We start from the raw sequence: 22,895 nt of genomic DNA, 5'->3' as shown, positions 1-22,895 counted from the left end.
AGGTAATGAAATCTATTGTATTTAAATACGGTTGTTGACTATTATTAGGACATACGTTCTTGGAATTCAAATTGTTCATGTGTGAAGCTGTTGCTGATAAGTGAGATATGAATGGTAGAGTTTGAGAACGTGATAGTGAATGTGGTTTTTATAATGTCTTCGTTTGAATACTCAAATGAAAATCTTGCGAGTGGTTGTCGCTTATCTTCAATAGGTTTCCTAATGGGTTTATGAAAATCTACACTAGGAGCGTAATTGCAGATAACAAGAGGCATGCTTCGAAGAAGTTTCGGGGGTGTCACTTCAAGTCACTTAAAAACATGCATCCTTCCTTCCACCGGGGATGTGATAATTAAGCGTCAAAGAGATAAGTTGTTTAAGAAAGAAAGACTGCAAAGTTTTACAACGTTTATGAGACAGGAGAATTTGTCAATCTACTCATGGGTATGTGATAGACAGTTTGGTTGAAACGAGCTATTCTTATATCTATAAATCAGATGATAATTACCCTTCATGTAATAACATCGATATGTATAGGAAATTTTTATTTGATTCACTTTCTATTCCATATTTCATGATATTGGAATTTCTATATGAATTACCGTAATATAATCACGTTGGCCACCGTCATTACATTTCACTAATTCATATTTCCATTACAATATCACTTCATAAGGTCAGGACATGCGATCAAATTTAAATAGTTGACGTTGGAATGTAGAGTTATGAGTGACATCCCTTCGCGTGAGTCAAAGAAAACTTTGAATCATAATGGCGAAGTTAGGTCATAAGATGTGTATGGATATGATAACAATCACATACTAACCGATCCTTTAGAGTCGAGATCAGGCAAGATGATAGGGTTTTCGCTTAATATCCTTAGGAAAGGATACAGAATAGCAACAGAGGTTAAAGCAGGAAGTAAGATGGATTGACAGTATAAAGATTAAGGGAAAGCACTTAAAACTAAGGCAGGATAGGTTATAGTCCTAAAGATTGCTAAGGCACCTACATAAGGCACACATAGAATGCAATCCTGGTTCTCTATGACAAGCCTTGGCTCTACTTAACAACACTTACATGTAACGACTAACGATGACTTAACGACTCAGTTAAAATGAATATACATGTAGTGTATTAAGATGTATTAGTACACTTTTGAAAGAATTCAAGACACATATCAAAGTACTTCTACTTAACAAAAATGCTTACAATTACGTTCTCATTCATTTTCATCAACAATTCTACTCGTATGCACCCGTATTCGTACTCGTATAATACATAACTTTTAGGTGTACTTACTATTGATACATACACTTAATAATCTAATCTTAGCAGCCCTAAATGACTCATCATCCATTATAGAAACATGTAGGGATTAACCTTTGTCATTTACCATGAATGATTAAGCTAAATAACAAAACTAGAAAAGCCTTTGTTGACTAATTAAAAAATGTGGGATTAGCATGGATATATACATCCATTTCATGCTAGATTACTACATCATATTACTCTCTAAACACAAACACTTCCACCTCTTCTAACTCTCGTCATATTCAGCAAGTTTTGATCTCATAATCAAAGCTTAGATCACCATAAAAAGAATCATTCAAGAACACATCAAGAACACTTCAAGAAACCTTTCAAGATTACAATATTACTTTCAATCTTTCTAATCCATTCAAAGTAATCATCTAAGATCAATAAACTTTTGTTATTTACAGTAGGTTATCTCTCTAATTCAAGGTAAAACTCATATTCTAACTTTGATTCAATTTCTATAACTATAACAACCTTATTTCGAGTAGAAATCTTACTTGAACTTGTTTTCATGTCATGATTCTACTTCAAGAACTTTCTAGCCATCCAAGAATCCTTTGAAGCTAGATCAATTTTTGCCACTTCCAGTAGGTTTACCTACTAAACTTAATGTAGTAATGATGTTCATAACATCATTCGATTCATATATATAACTATCTTATTCAAAGATTTGAACATGTAATCACTAGAACATAGTTTAGTTAATTCTAAACTTGTTCGCAAACAAAGTTAATCCTTCTAACTTGATTTTTAAAATCAACTAAACACATGTTCTATGATAAACCGTGGGCTATTTTGGGTTCGCAAACAAAGTTAATCCTTTGCATTGCTCTATCAACAGAAAAGGTAACACTCTCATTCTCTATACTTAGGGTCAATTTCTTACCGAACACGTCTATCATTGCTTTAGCCGTGTTTAAGAATGGTCTTCCTAATATGAGAGGAACTTGAGAATCTTCTTCCATGTCCAGAACAACAAAATCTACTGGAAATACTAAAGTACCAACTTTAACTAGCATGTTCTCCATTATCCCTCTAGGATATTTTATTGATCTATCGGCTAGTTGTATACTTATTCTTGTTGGTTTCAATTCTCCAAGGTCTAGTTTAGCGTATAATGAATACGGCATTAAATTTATACTAGCACCTAAGTCTGCCAATGCTTCTATTGAACTAAGACTACCCAGAAAACATGGAATTGTGAAACTTCCTGGATCAGATAATTTTTCTGGTATCTTATTCAACAGCACTGCTGAACAATTAGCATTCATAGTAACAGCCGAGAGTTCTTCCATTTTCTTTCTATTTGAGATTAGATCTTTCAGAAATTTAGCATATCTAGGCATTCCTGAAATCACATCAATGAAAGGAAGATTTACATTTATCTGTTTAAACATATCCAAGAATTTGGATTGCTCGGCTTCAAGTTTCTCTTTTTTCATTTTACTCGGGTAAGGAAGTGGTGGTTGGTATGGTTTAACATAAGGTTTAGCCTTAACTGTGTTATCTTCATTAACCTTTTCAACTACCGGTTCTTTTTCCTTATCTTGATCAGGTTGTGGTTCTTGTGGAGTAGGAATAGCTTCATCAGAAGTTACAGGTATTTCAGGTGGTTTAAGTGTTGTACCACTTCTTGTGGTAATGGCTTTAGCTGTTTCATTCCGGGGGTTAGCATTTGTATCACTAGGTAAACTTCCCGGTTTTCTTTCACCTATTAACCTTGCTAGGTTACTTACTTCTTGTCCCAGATTTTGAATAGAAGCTTGTTTATTTCTAAATGCTTGAGCATTTTGTTCATTAGTTTGTTTTTGAGATGTGAAAAACTGCGTTTTAGTTTCAACTAGCTTTGTCATCATATCTTCTAAATTCGGCTTTTTATCATCGGTTTGTGGTGGTTTGTTTTGAAAATTAGGTCTTTGCTGATTGTAAGTATTATTGGATACTTGTTGATTGGTAGGACCTTGTTAGTTGTTGTATGGAATATTTCGATTATAATTCTGGTTTTGATTGTAAATTGGTCTTGGCGGTTGATAATTATTCTGATAATTATTTCCAGGCCTTTGGTTTATGTATGAAACATTCTCTCTTTGTTCCATTGTTAGTTCAATACTAAGACAATCTTTTGTCAAATGTGGTCCTCCACACTGCTCACAACTATTTCGTATTGAGTGTATATCCTTAGTCATCTTTTCCATTCGTCTCTCGACAGCATCTATCTTTACAGAAATGGAATCTAAGTCATGGCTAGAATCAGCTCTAGCTGCTTTAGATGATCTAATGATATCTTTTTCTTGGTGCCACTCATGTGAGTGGGAAGCAGTGTTATCAATAATTTTGTAAGCATCAGTTTCGGTTTTCTTCATAATAGAACCACCAGCTGCTATATCGATGTCTTTTCTTGTAGTGATGTCATCCTTGGTAGAATATTTGTACTATTTGACAGGTGTCTAAACCATGTTGCGAACATCCTCTTAATGACTTTCCAAATCTTGTCCACGCCTCATATAGAGTTTCATTTGGCTTCTGTGTGAACGTAACAATTTCTCCTTGAAGTCTTACGGCTTTAGATGCCGGAAAGAATTGTTTAAGAAATTTTTCAACTAAAACGTCCCATGTATCAATCGCCCCTTCAGGTAACGATTCGAACCAATCTTTGGCTTCTCCCTTTAAAGTCCAGGGAAATAACATGAAATATATCTATTTATCCTACACTTCTCGGATTTTAAATAGAGTGCAGATCCTATTAAAGGTACGAAGATGTTCATTTGGATCTTCCTTCGGCGCACCACTAAATTGGCATTGATTAGTAACCATGTGTAGAATTTGTCCTTTGATTTCATAATCTGGCGCATTAATGTCTGGATGAGTAATTGCGTGACCTTGGCCAGTGCGTTTAGCTCTCATTCGGTCTTCCATACTTAAAGGTTCCAGATTCTCCATAATTGAATTTGTTGAATCGGAATCACTAGAGGATTCTGATTTAATGGTTCGTTCCTCAACAATCTCTGTTTGAATGATTGGTGGTTCCGGAGGAAAAATTAATGGTTCAGGATCTACAAATTGTCCCTGAATATTCTCCGGATTCTCAATTGTGAGGTCGGGTTCAAAAAATGGATTATCGGAAATTTAAATTGAAGTACTTGGTCGACTGGATGACGATTCTAAAGAAAAATCAACAGCGGTAATATTAGCTAGATGTCTTGATCGAGTTACAGGTGGTGAACGTACAAAAGGTGATGAACGTCTTGCTCGGTGCATTCACTGAATATCCTATTAGTTTTTTTAAAATGAAAGAAAAATTATATAAGTTATCCAATTAATAGACTTTTCTGATTTTGCCCATGTTTCGAATAGCCAAAAGATGCAGCAGAGGGGCAGGATTCGTTTGGTCTCAATATAATTGAGTACTGTTTGGCTCCAATAACCCGGTCCACGTACAAATCCAACTATTACTACAAACCAGAAAATTTTGATGTCTATCAATTTAACCACTTAAAATAAATTTTCGTAATTTTAAGAAGTATAGATAAGAAGTAGAAAAAAAATCTATGTCCTAAAACTAGAATAGAGAGAAATAAGAAAGAAAAAGAGTGCGTCGAAAAAGGTCGAAAAAAAAAGATCGAAAAAAATAAAAGGCGTCGAAAAATAAGAAATAATAAAAAAATGACTTATAGAACTGAAAAACACTCGACTAACCCAACCTTATTACCATCACTAACTTAAAATTATAATCGCAAATTGAGTTACTAATTGGAATGATAATTGATACATAGGTAAAAGGCGTCTAAAAATATTAACGCTTACAAGTAAAACTATATCCCAAATGGCAATATCTTAATAAAACTTAAAAAGGCGTCGCAAAATTTTAAATCACCTAAATCTTAGTCTAAAGAAAAAAAAAGCACTTAAGGGATTTTACGGCAAAGCCTAAAAATCTAGAAATAAAAATAACTATGGCAAAAACTATGAATTAAAACTAAATATGAACGAAAAATACAAAAAATTACGCTAAAAAAATTAAAAAGGGACAAAATATAAAAATATACTAAAAGTTGTAAAAAGTACAATTTTTTATAAAAATATTATTTTTATATTATTTATTTAATAAAACTATTTATTTTACAATTTAAATAAACTAATTTAACTAAATATAAAATAAATTAAAAACTAAAATTAAACTAAATAATAAAATATTAAAACCTAATTAGGGTTTATTAAATAATAATAATAATACACCGTAATTAATGCAGTTAGGGTTTCCTGTTGGCGTGTCAGACACTCTCATGCGATCGCATGAGTTTATGCCTTCGGGCTCATGCGATTGCATGAGCCAGGATTTTGGGCCAGGTTACGGGCTGCTACAGTAGCAGGCCCGAGAGTTTAATTTTTTTTTCTGTGTTTATTTTTTCTGTTTTAAATATTTATATAATATATTTTTATAAATTAAATAAAACTTATATTTTTATAAAATAAATACAAAGAAACTTTTATAGAACTTAAATATTTAACAAACTCTTAAAAATATTTATATTTTTGTTTTTCTTTTTATATTTTCGAATATATTAAAATGTATTTTTACAAAAGCGTATTTTAATAAAAGTAAACTAAAAATAAAAATCTTTTTTTTTATTTAGCGTTGCGCTTCCGGCTTTTAAGCAAGAAAAATCCCCGGCAGCGGCGCCAAAAATACTTGATGTTAAAGCTAAGGGGTATAAAATACTATTAAATTTTACAAGGAAATACTATTAAATACGATACAATTTTACACAAGATATTTATTTATTTATAGAATGGATATACTTAAACCTTGCTACAACACTTATAGGCAGTGTACCTAATCGTACAGTAGTGTAGTTTTTAGTAAGTCCGGTTCGTTCCACAGGAAAAATCTTTAAACAAAGCTTAACACTATATTAGTTTAAATTTATAAAAATACAAATATATATACAAGTAATATTATTATTATAAAGGGGGGTTTTTACCGTTTAATGACCGGTTTGTCGATTTTAAAACTTTAGTCGCAGTTAAAACAAAATGTAAAATAATGAATAAATAAAAGACTTAATTTAAAGCGTAAAGTAAATAATGATAATGAAATTGCGATAAATAAAAGTGCGATAAAATAAACTTGCGATAATTAAAAAGTACGATAATTAAAAGTGCAATTAAATACAATAACAAAAAATAAAAGTGCGATAATTAGAAGTGCAATTAAATATAAAATAAAGGAAATTAAATATGAAATAAAAGAATTATGCTTATTTAAACTTTCGTAACCATGATGTTTGACGTGTTGATTTTAGTTTTATGTCCATGGGTTAATTGTCCTTTGTCCTGGATTATTTAATATGTCCGTCTGATTTTTGTCCATAACAGTCCATCAGTCATAAATATAAAGTGCGAGTATCCTCGTCAAATTATCCTTATACCCGAAGTTAAATATTCCAACTAATTGGGGACTTAAACTGTAACAAGGTTTTATTACTTTGTTTAATAATTACACCAGGATATCGACTGTGTGTAACCCAAGGTTTTAATACTTTGTTATCAATTATGCCAAGTGTCCTTGTACATAATTTCACCCCTGTTTTAATAATTCTAGTGACTATTAATCCATTCCCGTGTCCGGTTAAAAGAACGATTATTCGTACATATAAATATCCTGTCCATCGTGTCCGATTGAGTGTATATGGTTATTTATAGGGACGTCCAATTGTAAATCTTTATATTAAAATTAACAAACTATCATTTAGTTAAACAAATATAAAGCCCATTAATAGCCCATAGTCTAATTTCCACAAGTGTCGTTCTTTTGTCCAAACCCCAATTATGGTACAAAGCCCAATTACCTAATTTTAGTAATTAGCCCAACATCATGATTACTTCGTTTTAAATAAGCATAATAATAACTTAGCTACGAGATATTAAATTAAAAAGGTTGAACATAACTTACAATGATTAAAAATAGCGTAGCGTTACCCGGACAGAATTTCGACTTACACCCTTACAACATTCGCTAACACACCCTTATTATTAGGATTTAAAATTAAAATTAAAATATAAATTATATATACATATACTACGTTTGAGTGAAGAAGAAAAAGGTGTGTTTTTACGTTCACCAAACTGCGAATTTATAGGACTGTGGGCTGGAAAATATGCTCATGCGATCGCATGGAGTTTCTTCCTCCAGGCCATGCGATCGCATGGCCAGCTGGGGAGACTCAAAAGTCTTTGTTTTTTTATGCCGACGATTTTTAAATATAATATAATATATATATTAATTTTAAGAATTAATTATATATTATATTATATTCATGTGCATAGTTGACTTGAAATTTTTAGTCCGTTGCGTCGAGCGTTGAGAGTTGACTCTGGTCCCGGTACCGGATTTTCGAACGTCCTTGCGTACAATTTAATATCTTGTACTTTGCGTTTTGAATCTTGTACTCTTGTAATTTCGAGACGTTTCTTATCAATAATTGGAACCTCTTTGATTGTAATTTGTTCTTTTGAGCTTTTTGGTCGTTTGCGTCTTTAATTCGTCGAATCTGTCTTTTGTCTTCACCTTTTATTATTTAAACGAATATCACTTGTAAATAGAACAATTGCAACTAAAAGCTTGTCTTTCTTGAGGAATAATGCTATGAAATATATGTTCGTTTTTAGCATTATAAACTTCTTTCGACTGGTTGTCCTGGTTGGACTGACTGGGTGGGTTCAGGGATGTCTCTGCCTTCCTATGATTATGATTCAGCTCTTGCCCAAGCTCAGGCCACCCACCAGCTTGATAAGCAGCAACAGTACCAGCAGTCCCAGCAGTAGAATCAGGATCAGCAGAATTCCGAGCTCAGTGATGGGTCCTTCTAGGGGTTCTTTTGAGCAGCTTTTATGATGATGGCTTATGTGTGTGGTTGTTAGTTTGAGACTATTTCTTTTATTTGGTTGTAATTTGGATAACTGTATTTGATATTCTTAAACTATGTATTTGGATGATTTGATGGGGAGTTTCGGTTCCGCAGTGGTACCACCCCATCGTTTGCATGCGTGGTTTCTATGTTATTTGCAGGTTATAATGATTCATATGCTGTTAACTTTTCACAGACTGGAAGTAAGTTCAGCGACTTATATTGCATTTGATGATTTTTGTGTGATTCATGTTCGAGTGGATGCCGATGTTCTTATGCTAGCAGTAAGTTCAGTGCCATCGTGCACCGCCTCTCCATGATCTTAGGATCTAAAAATCCGGGTTTCTTTTTCTTTTTCCCTTATCACTATTGTCCTCTCAAATTTATCTTTGATTATCTGATTTCATATAAATGAGGGCATTACATGATTTTAAGTGTATGGGGGGGGGAGATAAATCCTCGTAAACATTTGTCGCCAATTTGAAAATTTTATGAACTTTTTGAACAGTTTATGTTAAAATAAGGAAGCAAAGCCTTCCAGGATTTTAAAAATCTAAATTGTAGGATGATTCAAGTCCATCTATAAAGGAAGTTAAGTCATTCGAATGTCGTCTTACTTGGGGTAGGAGACTTTCTAATCTACATCATTTTATACTGACATTGGTGGATGCATCATTTCACGATGTGTTATACCGATGTATCGTAATGTAGGAAGAGGAGCCTTGAGCTTTAACCTATGTTGTCTTCTTTAGGAAGAGCAATGGCTTCGTGCTAGTGTTTCTTAGACAACACACGCCATGGCTAAAAGCCGTGGTAAAAATCAAACATGTGTTTAAACACTTCCGGGAGAATCGAGTCCTCCCATGTTGTTTTAGGAAGTAAAGTCTTCCGAAACTTGTAAGTAAAGTCTTACAAGTTAACTTGAGATTCAAAAGACCATTTCCTGAAAGTAAAGTCTTTCAGGTGTCGTGCACTAGACCCCCCTCGAAACATTTACACCCAAGGTAGTTGCTTTCCCATCGCTATTGATACCAAATAGTATGTTTACGGGGGGAGTAGCTACCCGTGCGGTCGTTCCACAATCGGAATGGCTTGTATGCACACAGCTTTTTGAGCACAAGACAGTTGTTATCTCATCGCCTGAGGGTAGTTCATCCTAGATTATATACGGGGTAGAAATTATCCGTGCGGCTGTTCCAAAACCGGGATGGCTTTGAAAGCACATAGCCTTTAAAAACCTTAAATTTTCGAAAAACTTGTTTTGTGTAAAAACTTAACTTGTTTTCTCATTCTTAAAATGCAAAAAAATGGTTTTCTAATGGTCATGTTTTTTGTAACGCCAAATTTTTCTTGGTTCCGCACGTGGTGTTCTTGATTCAGGATATTGAAGATTTTGGGTAATCATGAGCTTATTTGTGGAAGATTGATCTTAGTTGAAGGCTTGAAACTTGTACTTGTTGTGTTGAAGACTACACTATATGGATTTATTGCTTTTGAAGGTGATATCGGTATGTCTTGATTCTATACTTTTTGAAGACTTGTCCAAGTATGTTTGTTTCTACATTAGTTGATATTGTTTGAAGATAGACTTGCTTGAGGACAAGCAAGGTTCAAGTGTGGGGGATTTGATATCGCTCCAATTATACAAATATTATATAGCGATATTGGGTCTTTATTGTTATTTATTTGCGAAGACTTGACGACTTTTGTGGTTATTTGAGAGGAATTGATGATTTGACCTCAAAAAGTCTTTGGATTAATGTTTTGGTTGGTTTCGGCAAAGTTTTAGCTCCATATAAGCTTAAATCAAGATTAAACGTGAACAAATGAAGAATTTCTGAAGTTGAGGGCAATCGCGGCCGTGATATAATGGATTCCGGCCGTGATACATTGGCAGAACTTCTGATTTTTTGGGAACAGCGAATCACGGTCACGATAACACAATCATGATCGCGATTAAAGAAGCTGATTGCGGTCGCGATCCACCGATCCTGGCCGCGATCCCATGGCGGTTTGCTGAATTATTTGAAAACTATAAATATCGGGTTTTTTACCCCACTTGGGGGATGAAGTTTTTAGATTACGAATTTGTGAAGGTTTTGAAGGATTTATTCATTCCTTTGAAGATTATTTCATCTCTTAATTCGGTTTCATTTTTTATCACTTTTCATACTAGATTTCTTCATTAATTTTATTTTTGTAATCATGAATGCTTCTTGTTTTTATTATTATTTTGTTTCTTGCAACTTTAATATGCTAGGCTAAATCTTTTCTATGTTTACTTGAATGTGAAACTTGAGATATTGGATTGTTCTATCATATGGATTTAGTGTCTTGTGATTTAAATTAATCGTGTTTGATTAAAGAACCATTGTTATGCATGTTCTATATTCTTAATTTAATTACATAGGTTGTTAATCGTTTAATGTGAGTTAAATTGAGATGCAATTTATGCTTCAACACCTAGGTGATCTAGACAATTAGATAATTGATGTTAGGTGATTATGTCATTAATTTAATTGGTAATTGAAAGGGTTGTGAACTACATAATCATGTAACTATTTAAAGTGATTGTTATAGTTAGGATTTTATGTGAGTTTAGTACAAATTAAGTCTCATTAGTTTTATCAAATATAATTTAATCTTTTGAAGAAGGTTTATGAGTTTACTAACTTTAATTGATTTGGACTTTGTGAGAAGTCATAAGACTATATTAAGGACATAACAATCGGTAATAACTGCAAGAACAATCCATATTGATAGTGAATCATTCAAATAGACACCGTTTTCTCTTTATTGTTAATTCGACTTCTTTGCTTCACGTTAATTGCGTGAATTAAAATACGATCCAAACCTCTTTTATTAAACTCCTAGGATAATTACTAGTTTTTAAAGTCTTGATTAAACTGCTCTCTATGGAACGAACTAGTCAATTTACTTATAGGTTACTGCATGATCAGGTTATAGTTGCCTGTATTTGTGTGATAATTGTTAGGTTTTTAGTTAGTTATTTTGAGGTACGATTTCACATATCAATAACCTGACCATAGGTCGATCTTATAGTAACATCCAGATGCACCGAGCTGATCAAACAGATCATTGATTCTTGGTAGCGGATAGCTATTCTTGATAGTCGGTTTGTTCAATTCTCTGTAATCAATACAAAGTCTCATAGATCCATCCTTCTTCTTAACAAAGAGAACCGGAGCTCTATCTTTGAAGTCCTTAGCCATGTAGCCTGCCTTCTCGCACTTGTCACATATCAGAGCATTGCGACCCTGATGTTCTTTACTATGACAACAACACGTATGACAAGGGCATCCGAAAGCCATATGATAAGGGGTCACTGATCGACAGCTTGACCAACACCCCAAGGGAAATCCTGCTGACAGAGCCGGTCAAAGCTAAGTTCACTCTGCCGGCACCAATGGAGAAAAGATATGGCCAGAAATCCGACAAGTACTGTGAATTCCATGAAGACACCGACCACGATACAGACGAATGCAAAGCGTTGATCCGAGAAATCGTTGCCAAAATCAAAGCAGGTGAACTCAACCACCTACTACTGGGACAAAAGTTCAATAAGGCTGATCGAAATAAGACGTTCAGTTGGCAAAAAGAAGACGAAAAAAGAGGGAAAAAGTGAAAGACAAAGTGGTAATCAACATGAATAGTGTGGACAAAAACGAACAGCTCACGAAAATTTCCTGGATGGATGCTGAGATCTCCTATCCTCGGTTGTCGAGATGAAAATCTCGGGAAGAGCCAATCGCGGTAGAAAGTTTAATTGATGATTTCTGAGTACAAGAAATGTACAATGACATAGGAAGCGAGGTTGATATCATGTACACTCATTGTCTTTCCTAACTTCCAAGGTGTGTCGGCTGAAAAATGAAGCAATTAAATGCTATCATCTCAGTATTCACGCGATGAACTAAAAAACCTGTTGGCAAGCTCAAGGCAATAGTCACGTTAGGAGCCCAAACCTACCTTTAAATTGAAGGTATTGACTTCTATGTTGTCCAGTCTGTTAAGACTACGAATGTTATTTTGGGCAACGGGTTACTAAAATTCCCACCCCGATATGGTGTGGCAACGGTTAAGTCTACCTGGAAACCCTTCCTGGGAACAATGACCAAACAGGGAGAGAGGTACATCAGAACACGTAGAAAGAAACTTGTTCTGGAGGAAGAATGTGTGTCCCTCCTTAAAAGATTAACCTATCTCGAACCACACACTCCTCCCGGGAGAAAACCCGAAAGAACTCCAACGTGGCAGGCCAGGACAATGGCAACAATGATCACCAGTCAAAATGGGAAGAAAAGTTCATAACAACAACAAAAGCAGTGGATGACTATTTATTTGGGACACCAAAATGTTCCAAGCCAGACAACTGTGAGAGCTGTAATCAAAACCGCAAGCCGGCAAAAGGGCGCAAAAGTGGCTAGAAGTCACACTGATGATTAGATGGGTGTCCTGGTTGAAACTGATCACTTCAAATAGGAAAATCTTGATCTCTATGTTTTTCTTTTTAAATAAGAAAGCATGCATGTTGTTTAACACAGGAATAAATTTTTTCTTCGTTTCTAATAACTTTTTTTGTTACCAACACCATTGATCATGATAAAGTAACTGTCTAGCGACAAACAAACTCAAACATCCATTAAGTCCCATACTAGTTACTTGTACCCACTTAAGAGGTGATTTTCTAGCCCTCGTTGATACAAGTTTATACTGGCAAATGGCCAAAGAGTAGATGGCATAAACATATGTGACTGCACAGTGTACACGCCAAAGCTAATACAAATGTAGTCTAGACTTGCATATGAAGACACGAACTAGTTCGAACAAGACACACCAATCTTCACAATATATTCATCACGCATGTAATGCAAAAGCTTAAGACAAAAATATAAGTTTCATTACACGAAAGCTTGTACATTCATTATAAATCATTCAAAATTATAACAATTGATGCACGGTTATACCGTCTGAGGCACACAATTCCTCCAAACCAGCAAATTTGATCTCCACCAAAATTTGCTCTGCCGCCTTGAGCTCCCAAATAGTATTCGAGTTCATCTTCCCGGCAACATCAGGGTGAAGGGCGACATTACCTCCAAGTTGGTGCTTCTGCATCAACTGCACCACCTGCAGATGACTCGCCAAAGTGAAATCCTTAAGTAGGTGTCAAAGGGCTCCTTAACGGTGCCGGAATTGACACATTTCATCAGAAATGAGGGCAAGGCACCCTGCAGGCGGTTGCATTACTGCATTGCAGCATCCTTGCGCAAGGAAACAGAGGCAATTTCCTTATCTTTTTCTGCCAGCTTCTCCTACAGCTAAAGACGAAGATCCTCCACCAACTCCTTCGAAGTTTTTAACCTCTACTCTAGGTCTTCAAAAGCAACCTTTTGGGCTTTGTCCCATCATCCTCACAGATGAGACCATCCAAGACAGAGACATTAAATGCCATAAGTGCCCGAGCACGGGCAACTTTCGCCTTATCCTGAGGAAGGGAAGGAAAAGCTTGCAGAACCGCCCAGAGGGGGGGACCATTTTTCCAATGCATAATTGCAGCCATCATAGTTCAACTCCAACTGCGAGAAGGCCCAGATGAGATCATCATCAATAGAAAGATTAAACACAACATTCTCAAGCTGCTCAAGAGTAAACCTGTAACCACCTATGACACCTTCCTCATCATCCTCAATCACAACCGTGTCATGTGACACCTCCACTCCTTCACCGTCAGAAGTATCCACCGCAGCCACAAAAAAATACAAACGTAAGTCATTACGCAATATTCATTACGACAGACAATAATGCAAACAAAGACTGTGACCAATGCCTCTGAGTCTCTTGACCCTCAACTGAGGAAGCTCTTTAGTCTTCCTCTTCACGTCCGACTGGCTGGTAGGAACAGTCAGTTTAGTAAGGTTCATGTCGATACCATCACCGGCGTCACATTCCAGGTCACGAAGAACGACTTCCGGCTGAGTTTCCTAATTGACAATGACCTTGTCAAACTCCAAATGGTCAAGATCCCCAAATGTCATAGCCTTGTTGAATTCCATCTCTGATGAGCAGACATACACAGTTATTACATAAACATAATTAGGAAACATAAAGCTACGATCCCTACCTTCTTCATTATAATGAATGACAGGCATAAAACTACGATCCGGTCATTGTCGGCTCACTCCCCCATCACAAGCAAAGGTTCTGAATACGAGCGTTAGGGGAGTCAAAAATTTTGGATGGCCAACACACATGCCTTCTCGGCATCATCAGTAACGGAACCCTATTGGCTCCTTTCTTAACCTTCGAAGCCCATTCACACAAGGTGACAAAATGCCCATGCAACTTATTCTTGTAGAAAAAAGAAGGATTCAGGCCATTCTTTTAACAACATATCCATATCATCGGTGAACCAAAAGAAACCTTTTCGTTTTATGGTAAACCATCTCACCTCCGATTTTGACACAGTAAAACAATAACGAAACATGCGAACGGTGGGAAGTATGTGATTATAATTGAAGTACATTTCCCACATAACCAACTTCTGATAAGCATGGAGATGTAACTGAGCAGGGGCTATTTTAAAATGCTCAAAAAATGGTACATAAACTCTGAATGGGGTAATCGAAATGTAACACCCCGCCAAAATCGCCATTGACAAGGATGTTAACTCTGGTCCCAATGCTCGGCTTGACTTCTAAGTAACGGCAGAGTTCTACAGCGGAAGCAAAGTATCTAAGTACCTGAGACAAAACATGCTTAAAAGTGTCAACCAAAATGGTTGAGTGAACAACATAGGTTTAACAATTATAATAAGTTTTTATACCATAAGATTTAGTTTAGGGTTAACTGATATAAAATCAATCAATAGAATGGAGTTTGTTTATTAATATAGTGAATATATTAATAGTTACCGTTATAGTTTGTTTGCTAATATAATGAATATATTAACAGTGACAGTTATAGTTTGTTTGCTAATATAATGAATATATTAACAGTGACAGTTATAGTTTGTTTGCTAATATAATGAATATATTAACAGTGACAGTTATAGTTTGTTTGTTAATATAATGAATATATTAACAGTGACAGTTATTGTCAACAGACAAAGCTTATTTACTAATATAACGAATCATATTAGCAGTGACCGGTATTGTCAACAGACAAAGTTTGTTTACTAATATAACGAATCATATTAGCAGTGACGGTATTATCAACAGACAAAGTTTGTTTACTAATATAACGAATCATATTAGCAGTGACGGTATTATCAACAGACAAAGTATGTTTACTAATATAACGAATTATATTAGCAGTGACCGTTATTGTTAACAAACAACATGTAATGGATAAAATTTGAGTACTTGTGTCTAATCATAAAAATAGTTTAAAACAAGCATGTGTCTCACCCCAAGGTTTATAAAACAGTTAAGAAATAGTAAAAAGAGGGGCTATGAAGTTCACCTTAATAGCAGATAGATATTCCACGCAAGTTATATGATCGGAGTGTTGAACATGGAGATCTCAACCTAGAGATATAATGTTCAATGAATTAATGTCTAATAGACATAAAGTTTGTTTATTAATATAGCAAACTATATTAACAGTGACTGTTTTCGAAAAAAAATTATATTTATATAGGTGATAATATACTTAGTGTACCTAAGTGTTACTATATAGTTAGGTGTATAGGTTATACTAATAATTACTCTTTTATTAATTAGCTATTATGAAATCTTATCCTTACATGTGTTATATATATCTTAAGTCAAAGGTGATATATATAGATACATATATATATTCTTTATTATTATTATTATACACGTATATGTTTATAACTATATGTTATATGTATACATTATATGTAAGTGTTATATATACATTAGTGTAAGATGATACATATATATATATATATATATATATATATATATATATATATATATATATATATATATATATATATATACATATTACTTTTTATTATTATGTTTACTAACTTATATAACTTACACGATACACATTCCTACATACATACACACGTACATATACATACAATGTATACATGCACATACGTACGCATGCATGCATGCATGTATATCATTAACTATTAATCAACCTCAGATAAAATCATAACTTTTTAACATTCCATCTAATCATATTTATTAACCTAAACTTTTTAATCAAAATCTTTATCTATTTCAATTATCATCTCTAACCCTAATCATAGACTTCTATCATTAACCATCATCCTTATTCTTAACAATTTATTAGTACTTCATAATCATAACTTATCATAATCATAAACTAGTGTCATCAAAATTCTTAGTCTTATTACCCTAAACTTCTTTGTTCTTATTTAACCACCATCTTTTAGCCTATATCATAATCCTTTTTTTCTAATCATGTTCATCATTCTTAATCATCATAATCATATTAACTAGAACAATCTTAATCTTTCTACTAATAATCATAATCTTTTATCCATTTACTTATCATACACACTTGATACATATATATCATAATTTCATATTCTTATTACATTATAACTTTATAATATTGGTATAGAGTTCAGGGGTTAAAAAGTAAATATATAATTTTGTTAAACCATTGTTGTAACTATCACTAAAGATCAAGTACCAAAAGTGTAAATACTAAATTGTGAACATCTTTTTCTCCTTCTTTCTCTGGTCGTTGCAGACCACTTCATTCATTCTTTCTTTTTTTCTTCTTTTTTTTCTTCTTTTTTTTCAATTCTTTTTATATCTAATTCGTTCAATAATAATAGTCATAATATATAAAAGAGTATACTTAAAACTAGAGTTTGTAGTTAATACCTTTGGAGTAGGTTAAATAAAAAAAAGGATGGATGATGGTGGTGAAGAAGGCAGCGAACAGCAACAGCTAAAAGTGAGAAACGGTGGTAACAAGCGGCGGGTATTGGTGGCGGTGGGTGGCGGATCCGACGCAAAACAGGGACAACAAAAAGGCTGTGATTTTTGGGCTGTTTTCGTGAGTTTGGCAGCTGCAAACAACAGCTTAAAAGTGGTGATTTGGGGTGAAGATCGGTGGTGGTTTGCGGTGGTGGAAGGGGCGGCCAGTTGGTGGTGAGGTGCGACGTCCGTAGCAAAACAGGAGCAGCAACCAAACTGTTTAACGGGCTGTTTTGGTTTCGAGCTCGTGAGGAAACAAGAAACAAATTTGAGTTTCGTTTTTGTGGAACTCGATCATAGAATCGAATTGTTGTTCGTGAGCTGGGAAAACCCTACGGGAACGAGGGAAGGAAAACAAGACGTAATGAACGAGTTTAAGGGACGAGTTTAGTGTAGTATTTATATGAGATATGGTAGAGTTGGTGATGAATATGGATTCCTCAATTTGAGTTGGGTTATAATTCCTTTACTTGGTTATTGTTAAGGTCTTGATAAATACAAATTTTATATTCTATTATTATTATCTACCGATATTATTTATTATATATGCATTATTAGTACACCTACATAACTTGGTCATCCACTTGAACTGCCGTTTTTTTTTATATATGTATTATTATTATATTTTTCTCTTTTTCAAATGTTTTATTAATTATATATATGTCACTTTTTATTTATTACTATAGTTAGATTAATTATTACAAAAAGGCATGAATTTTAATTAGCAGTGAGTGTCGACTAAAAGTTTACTATTTGGTCAACGTTTTGCTAAATAGAAATTTACGAGCACACAAAAAAAAAAATCCTAAGGGAAATTTAGTAATTCTAGAAGTGGAAAAGTGAGGGTTGTTATAGTACCTCCCCGTTAATAAAAACTTCGTCCCGAAGTTTTAGGTAGACTTATCGGATGCATCAACGGTTGAGAATAGATGCGGATATTTTCGTCTCATTTGGTCTTCACGTTCCCAGGTATACTCGGGGCCTCTACGTTAATTCCAACGGATTATGACAATAGGAAATGTTGTCATGTTTCAAGTGTTTGATCTCACGATTCATAAATCCGACAGGTTCTTCTATGAAGTGCATTTTATTATCAATGCAGAGGTAATTCAAAGGGATAACATGAGTGTCACCTGACTAGGTTTCCTTAAAAGGGATTGTGATATTTTAGTCATACAAGCATTTCGGTAAGTTGGACACCTGAAATATGCAACGGACATTACTAAGTTTATTTGAAACCTTGAGCGTTTATGTCGCCATAGGGCAAACAATCAGAGAGTAGTACTTGAAGATCACATCCATGTAGTTTGATGTATGGCTTGTGTTTGTTAGATATGTTACCGAATTCAAATTCCGGAAGATAACCATAAACATGATACCTTTGGTTTTCAAGAAATATCTAATGTGAATAGATGTAACGAGATTCCAGTTGAGAAGTCACTAATCAGGCTTATACGAAAAGCAAGCCATGATTACTAAGATGCCCTTAGCATGGTATGAAAGATTAATGAAAGATATCGTTCAACATATTATAATACATACGAACTTATCCTTGGAAATAGTTTTTGATAGCTCGTTGTAGAACGTAACTTTATGATCATGCTTTCAGTTACATGTCAAATCAGGGATCGAAACTTGACTTGGATAATGTCCAGTTGCAACCCACAAAGGAAGATTTGTTTTAGAGTACCCACATAAATGTCATAAAATATTGAATATCGGAAGTAAAAACTCCTCAACAGTCAACCTTAAAAGGGAAAAGTTGATGAGAACAGAGGGTTTTGAATGATGAACTTAATGATCAGTTTCGATAGGCAAGAGGAATAGTGATTACTACGTGGTGTAGAATAATACGAAATTTTTTATATAATCAAGCTATGAAAATTTTTACAGAAGTTCGAATCGTTTAAGGTGATAATTTAAAAAGGAAATGAAGTTCTTAGTAAAACTAGAGTTATGTACAACATGTACTATTTTAAGTAAAATATCTTTTGAATAAAATAATTGATTTGTAAATGTGAGAGTATAATTTTATATGTACTAGTCAAAAATAAGTAATGGTAAATTTTATGTATAAACATATACGATTTATAAAATTTGCACGAATGGTAGTAAATAAATTTATAAAATTTCGAGAGGATCGCACAGTAAGATAGTGTATGTAGAATTTTAGTAACAGCATTTTTCATATTTCGGAGGTTACAAGTTGGAAACACATCGATGAAGATCGGGTGAAGGTATTTTGAAAATTTCAAGTTATTTTTAAGCAAAAATGTTGTGAGGTAATGAAATCTATTGTATTTAAATACGGTTGTTGACTATTATTAGGACATACGTTCTTGGAATTCAAATTGTTCATGTGTGAAGCTGTTGCTGATAAGTGAGATATGAATGGTAGAGTTTGAGAACGTGATAGTGAATGTGGTTTTTATAATGTCTTCGTTTGAATACTCAAATGAAAATCTTGCGAGTGGTTGTCGCTTATCTTCAATAGGTTTCCTAATGGGTTTATGAAAATCTACACTAGGAGCGTAATTGCAGATAACAAGAGGCATGCTTCGAAGAAGTTTCGGGGGTGTCACTTCAAGTCACTTAAAAACATGCATCCTTCCTTCCACCGGGGATGTGATAATTAAGCGTCAAAGAGATAAGTTGTTTAAGAAAGAAAGACTGCAAAGTTTTACAACGTTTATGAGACAGGAGAATTTGTCAATCTACTCATGGGTATGTGATAGACAGTTTGGTTGAAACGAGCTATTCTTATATCTATAAATCAGATGATAATTACCCTTCATGTAATAACATCGATATGTATAGGAAATTTTTATTTGATTCACTTTCTATTCCATATTTCATGATATTGGAATTTCTATATGAATTACCGTAATATAATCACGTTGGCCACCGTCATTACATTTCACTAATTCATATTTCCATTACAATATCACTTCATAAGGTCAGGACATGCGATCAAATTTAAATAGTTGACGTTGGAATGTAGAGTTATGAGTGACATCCCTTCGCGTGAGTCAAAGAAAACTTTGAATCATAATGGCGAAGTTAGGTCATAAGATGTGTATGGATATGATAACAATCACATACTAACCGATCCTTTAGAGTCGAGATCAGGCAAGATGATAGGGTTTTCGCTTAATATCCTTAGGAAAGGATACAGAATAGCAACAGAGGTTAAAGCAGGAAGTAAGATGGATTGACAGTATAAAGATTAAGGGAAAGCACTTAAAACTAAGGCAGGATAGGTTATAGTCCTAAAGATTGCTAAGGCACCTACATAAGGCACACATAGAATGCAATCCTGGTTCTCTATGACAAGCCTTGGCTCTCCTAAATTACATAATGAGATAGGTATGGTGGCGTTCCATTGTTGGAATACAAGTAAGTTATGGCCCTTATTCTAAGAGTCGGACGTGTAAGTATAGTTCCTATAGCAAAGTGTTTTTTAAAGATTTGAATGGTATAGGAATTCTAGGCATAACAAATATAAGTGAACTTAATGCACATAATCTTGAATGTAATGCAAATAATCAATGCCAATGAACAACTCGGTTATAGACTAGACTCACTAATGCATCCTAACTATTTATGTTAGTCACACTAATGTAACCTAGTTCCCTATAACCAGAGCTCTGATACCAACTGTAACACCCTGCCAAAATCGCCATTGACAAGGATGTTAACTCTGGTCCCAGTGCTCGGCTTGACTTCTAAGTAACGGCAGAGTTCTACAGCAGAAGCAAAGTATCTAAGTACCTGAGACAAAACATGCTTAAAAGTGTCAACCAAAATGGTTGAGTGAACAACATAGGTTTAACAATTATAATAAGTTTTTATACCACAAGATTTAGTTTAGGGTTAACTGATATAAAATCAATCAATAGAATGGAGTTTGTTTATTAATATAGTGAACATATTAATAGTTACCGTTATAGTTTGTTTGCTAATATAATGAATATATTAACAGTGACAGTTATAGTTTGTTTGCTAATATAATGAATATATTAACAGTGACAGTTATAGTTTTTTTGCTAATATAATGAATATATTAACAGTGACAGTTATAGTTTGTTTGTTAATATAATGAATATATTAACAGTGACAGTTATTGTCAACAGACAAAGCTTATTTACTAATATAACGAATCATATTAGCAGTGACCGGTATTGTCAACAGACAAAGTTTGTTTACTAATATAACGAATCATATTAGCAGTGACGGTATTATCAACAGACAAAGTTTGTTTACTAATATAACGAATCATATTAGCAGTGACAGTATTATCAACAGACAAAGTATGTTTACTAATATAACGAATTATATTAGCAGTGACCGTTATTGTTAACAAACAACATGTAATGGATAAAATTTGAGTACTTGTATCTAATCATAAAAACAGTTTAAAACAAGCATGTGTCTCACCCCAAGGTTTATAAAACAATTAAGAAATAGTAAAAAGAGGGGCTATGAAGTTCACCTTAATAGCAGATAGATATTCCACACAAGTTATATGATCAGAGTGTTGAACATGGAGATCTCAACCTAGAGATATAATGTTCAATGAATTAATGTCTAATAGACATAATGTTTGTTTATTAATATAGCAAACTATATTAACAGTGACTGTTTTTGAAAAAAAAATTATATTTATATAGGTGATAATATACTTAGTGTACCTAAGTGTTACTATATAGTTAGGTGTATAGGTTATACTAATAATTACTCTTTTATTAATTAGCTATTATGAAATCTTATCCTTACATGTGTTATATATATCTTAAGTCAAAGGTGATATATATAGATACATATATATATTCTTTATTATTATTATTATACACGTATATGTTTATAACTATATGTTATATGTATACATTATATGTAAGTGTTATATATACATTAGTGTAAGATGATACATATATATATATATATATATATATATATATATATATATATATATATATATATATATATATATATATATATATATATATACTTATTACTTTTTATTATTATGTTTACTAACTTATATAACTTACACGATACACATTCCTACATACATACACACGTACATATACATACAAGGTATACATGCACATACGTACGCATGCATGCATGCATGTATATCATTAACTATTAATCAACCTCACATAAAATCATAACTTTTTAACATTCCATTTAATCATATTTATTAACCTAAACTTTTTAATCAAAATCTTTATCTATTTCAATTATCATCTCTAACCCTAATCATAGACTTCTATCATTAACCATCATCCTTATTCTTAACAATTTATTAGTACTTCATAATCATAACTTATCATAATCATAAACTAGTGTCATCAAAATTCTTAGTCTTATTACCCTAAACTTCGTTGTTCTTATTTAACCACCATCTTTTAGCCTATATCATAATCCTTTTTTTCTAATCATGTTCATCATTCTTAATCATCATAATCATATTAACTAGAACAATCTTAATCTTTCTACTAATAATCATAATCTTTTATCCATTTACTTATCATACACACTTGATACATATATATCATAATTTCATATTCTTATTACATTATAACTTTATAATATTGGTATAGAGTTCAGGGGTTAAAAAGTAAATATATAATTCTGTTAAACCATTGTTGTAACTATCACTAAAGATCAAGTACCAAAAGTGTAAATACTAAATTGTGAACATCTTTTTCTC

Source organism: Rutidosis leptorrhynchoides, chromosome 6, assembly GCF_046630445.1.
Source record: "Rutidosis leptorrhynchoides isolate AG116_Rl617_1_P2 chromosome 6, CSIRO_AGI_Rlap_v1, whole genome shotgun sequence".
Lineage (NCBI taxonomy): Eukaryota > Viridiplantae > Streptophyta > Magnoliopsida > Asterales > Asteraceae > Rutidosis > Rutidosis leptorrhynchoides.
The sequence above is the reverse complement of the archived record's forward strand: the minus strand, read 5'-3'. Positions refer to the sequence as shown.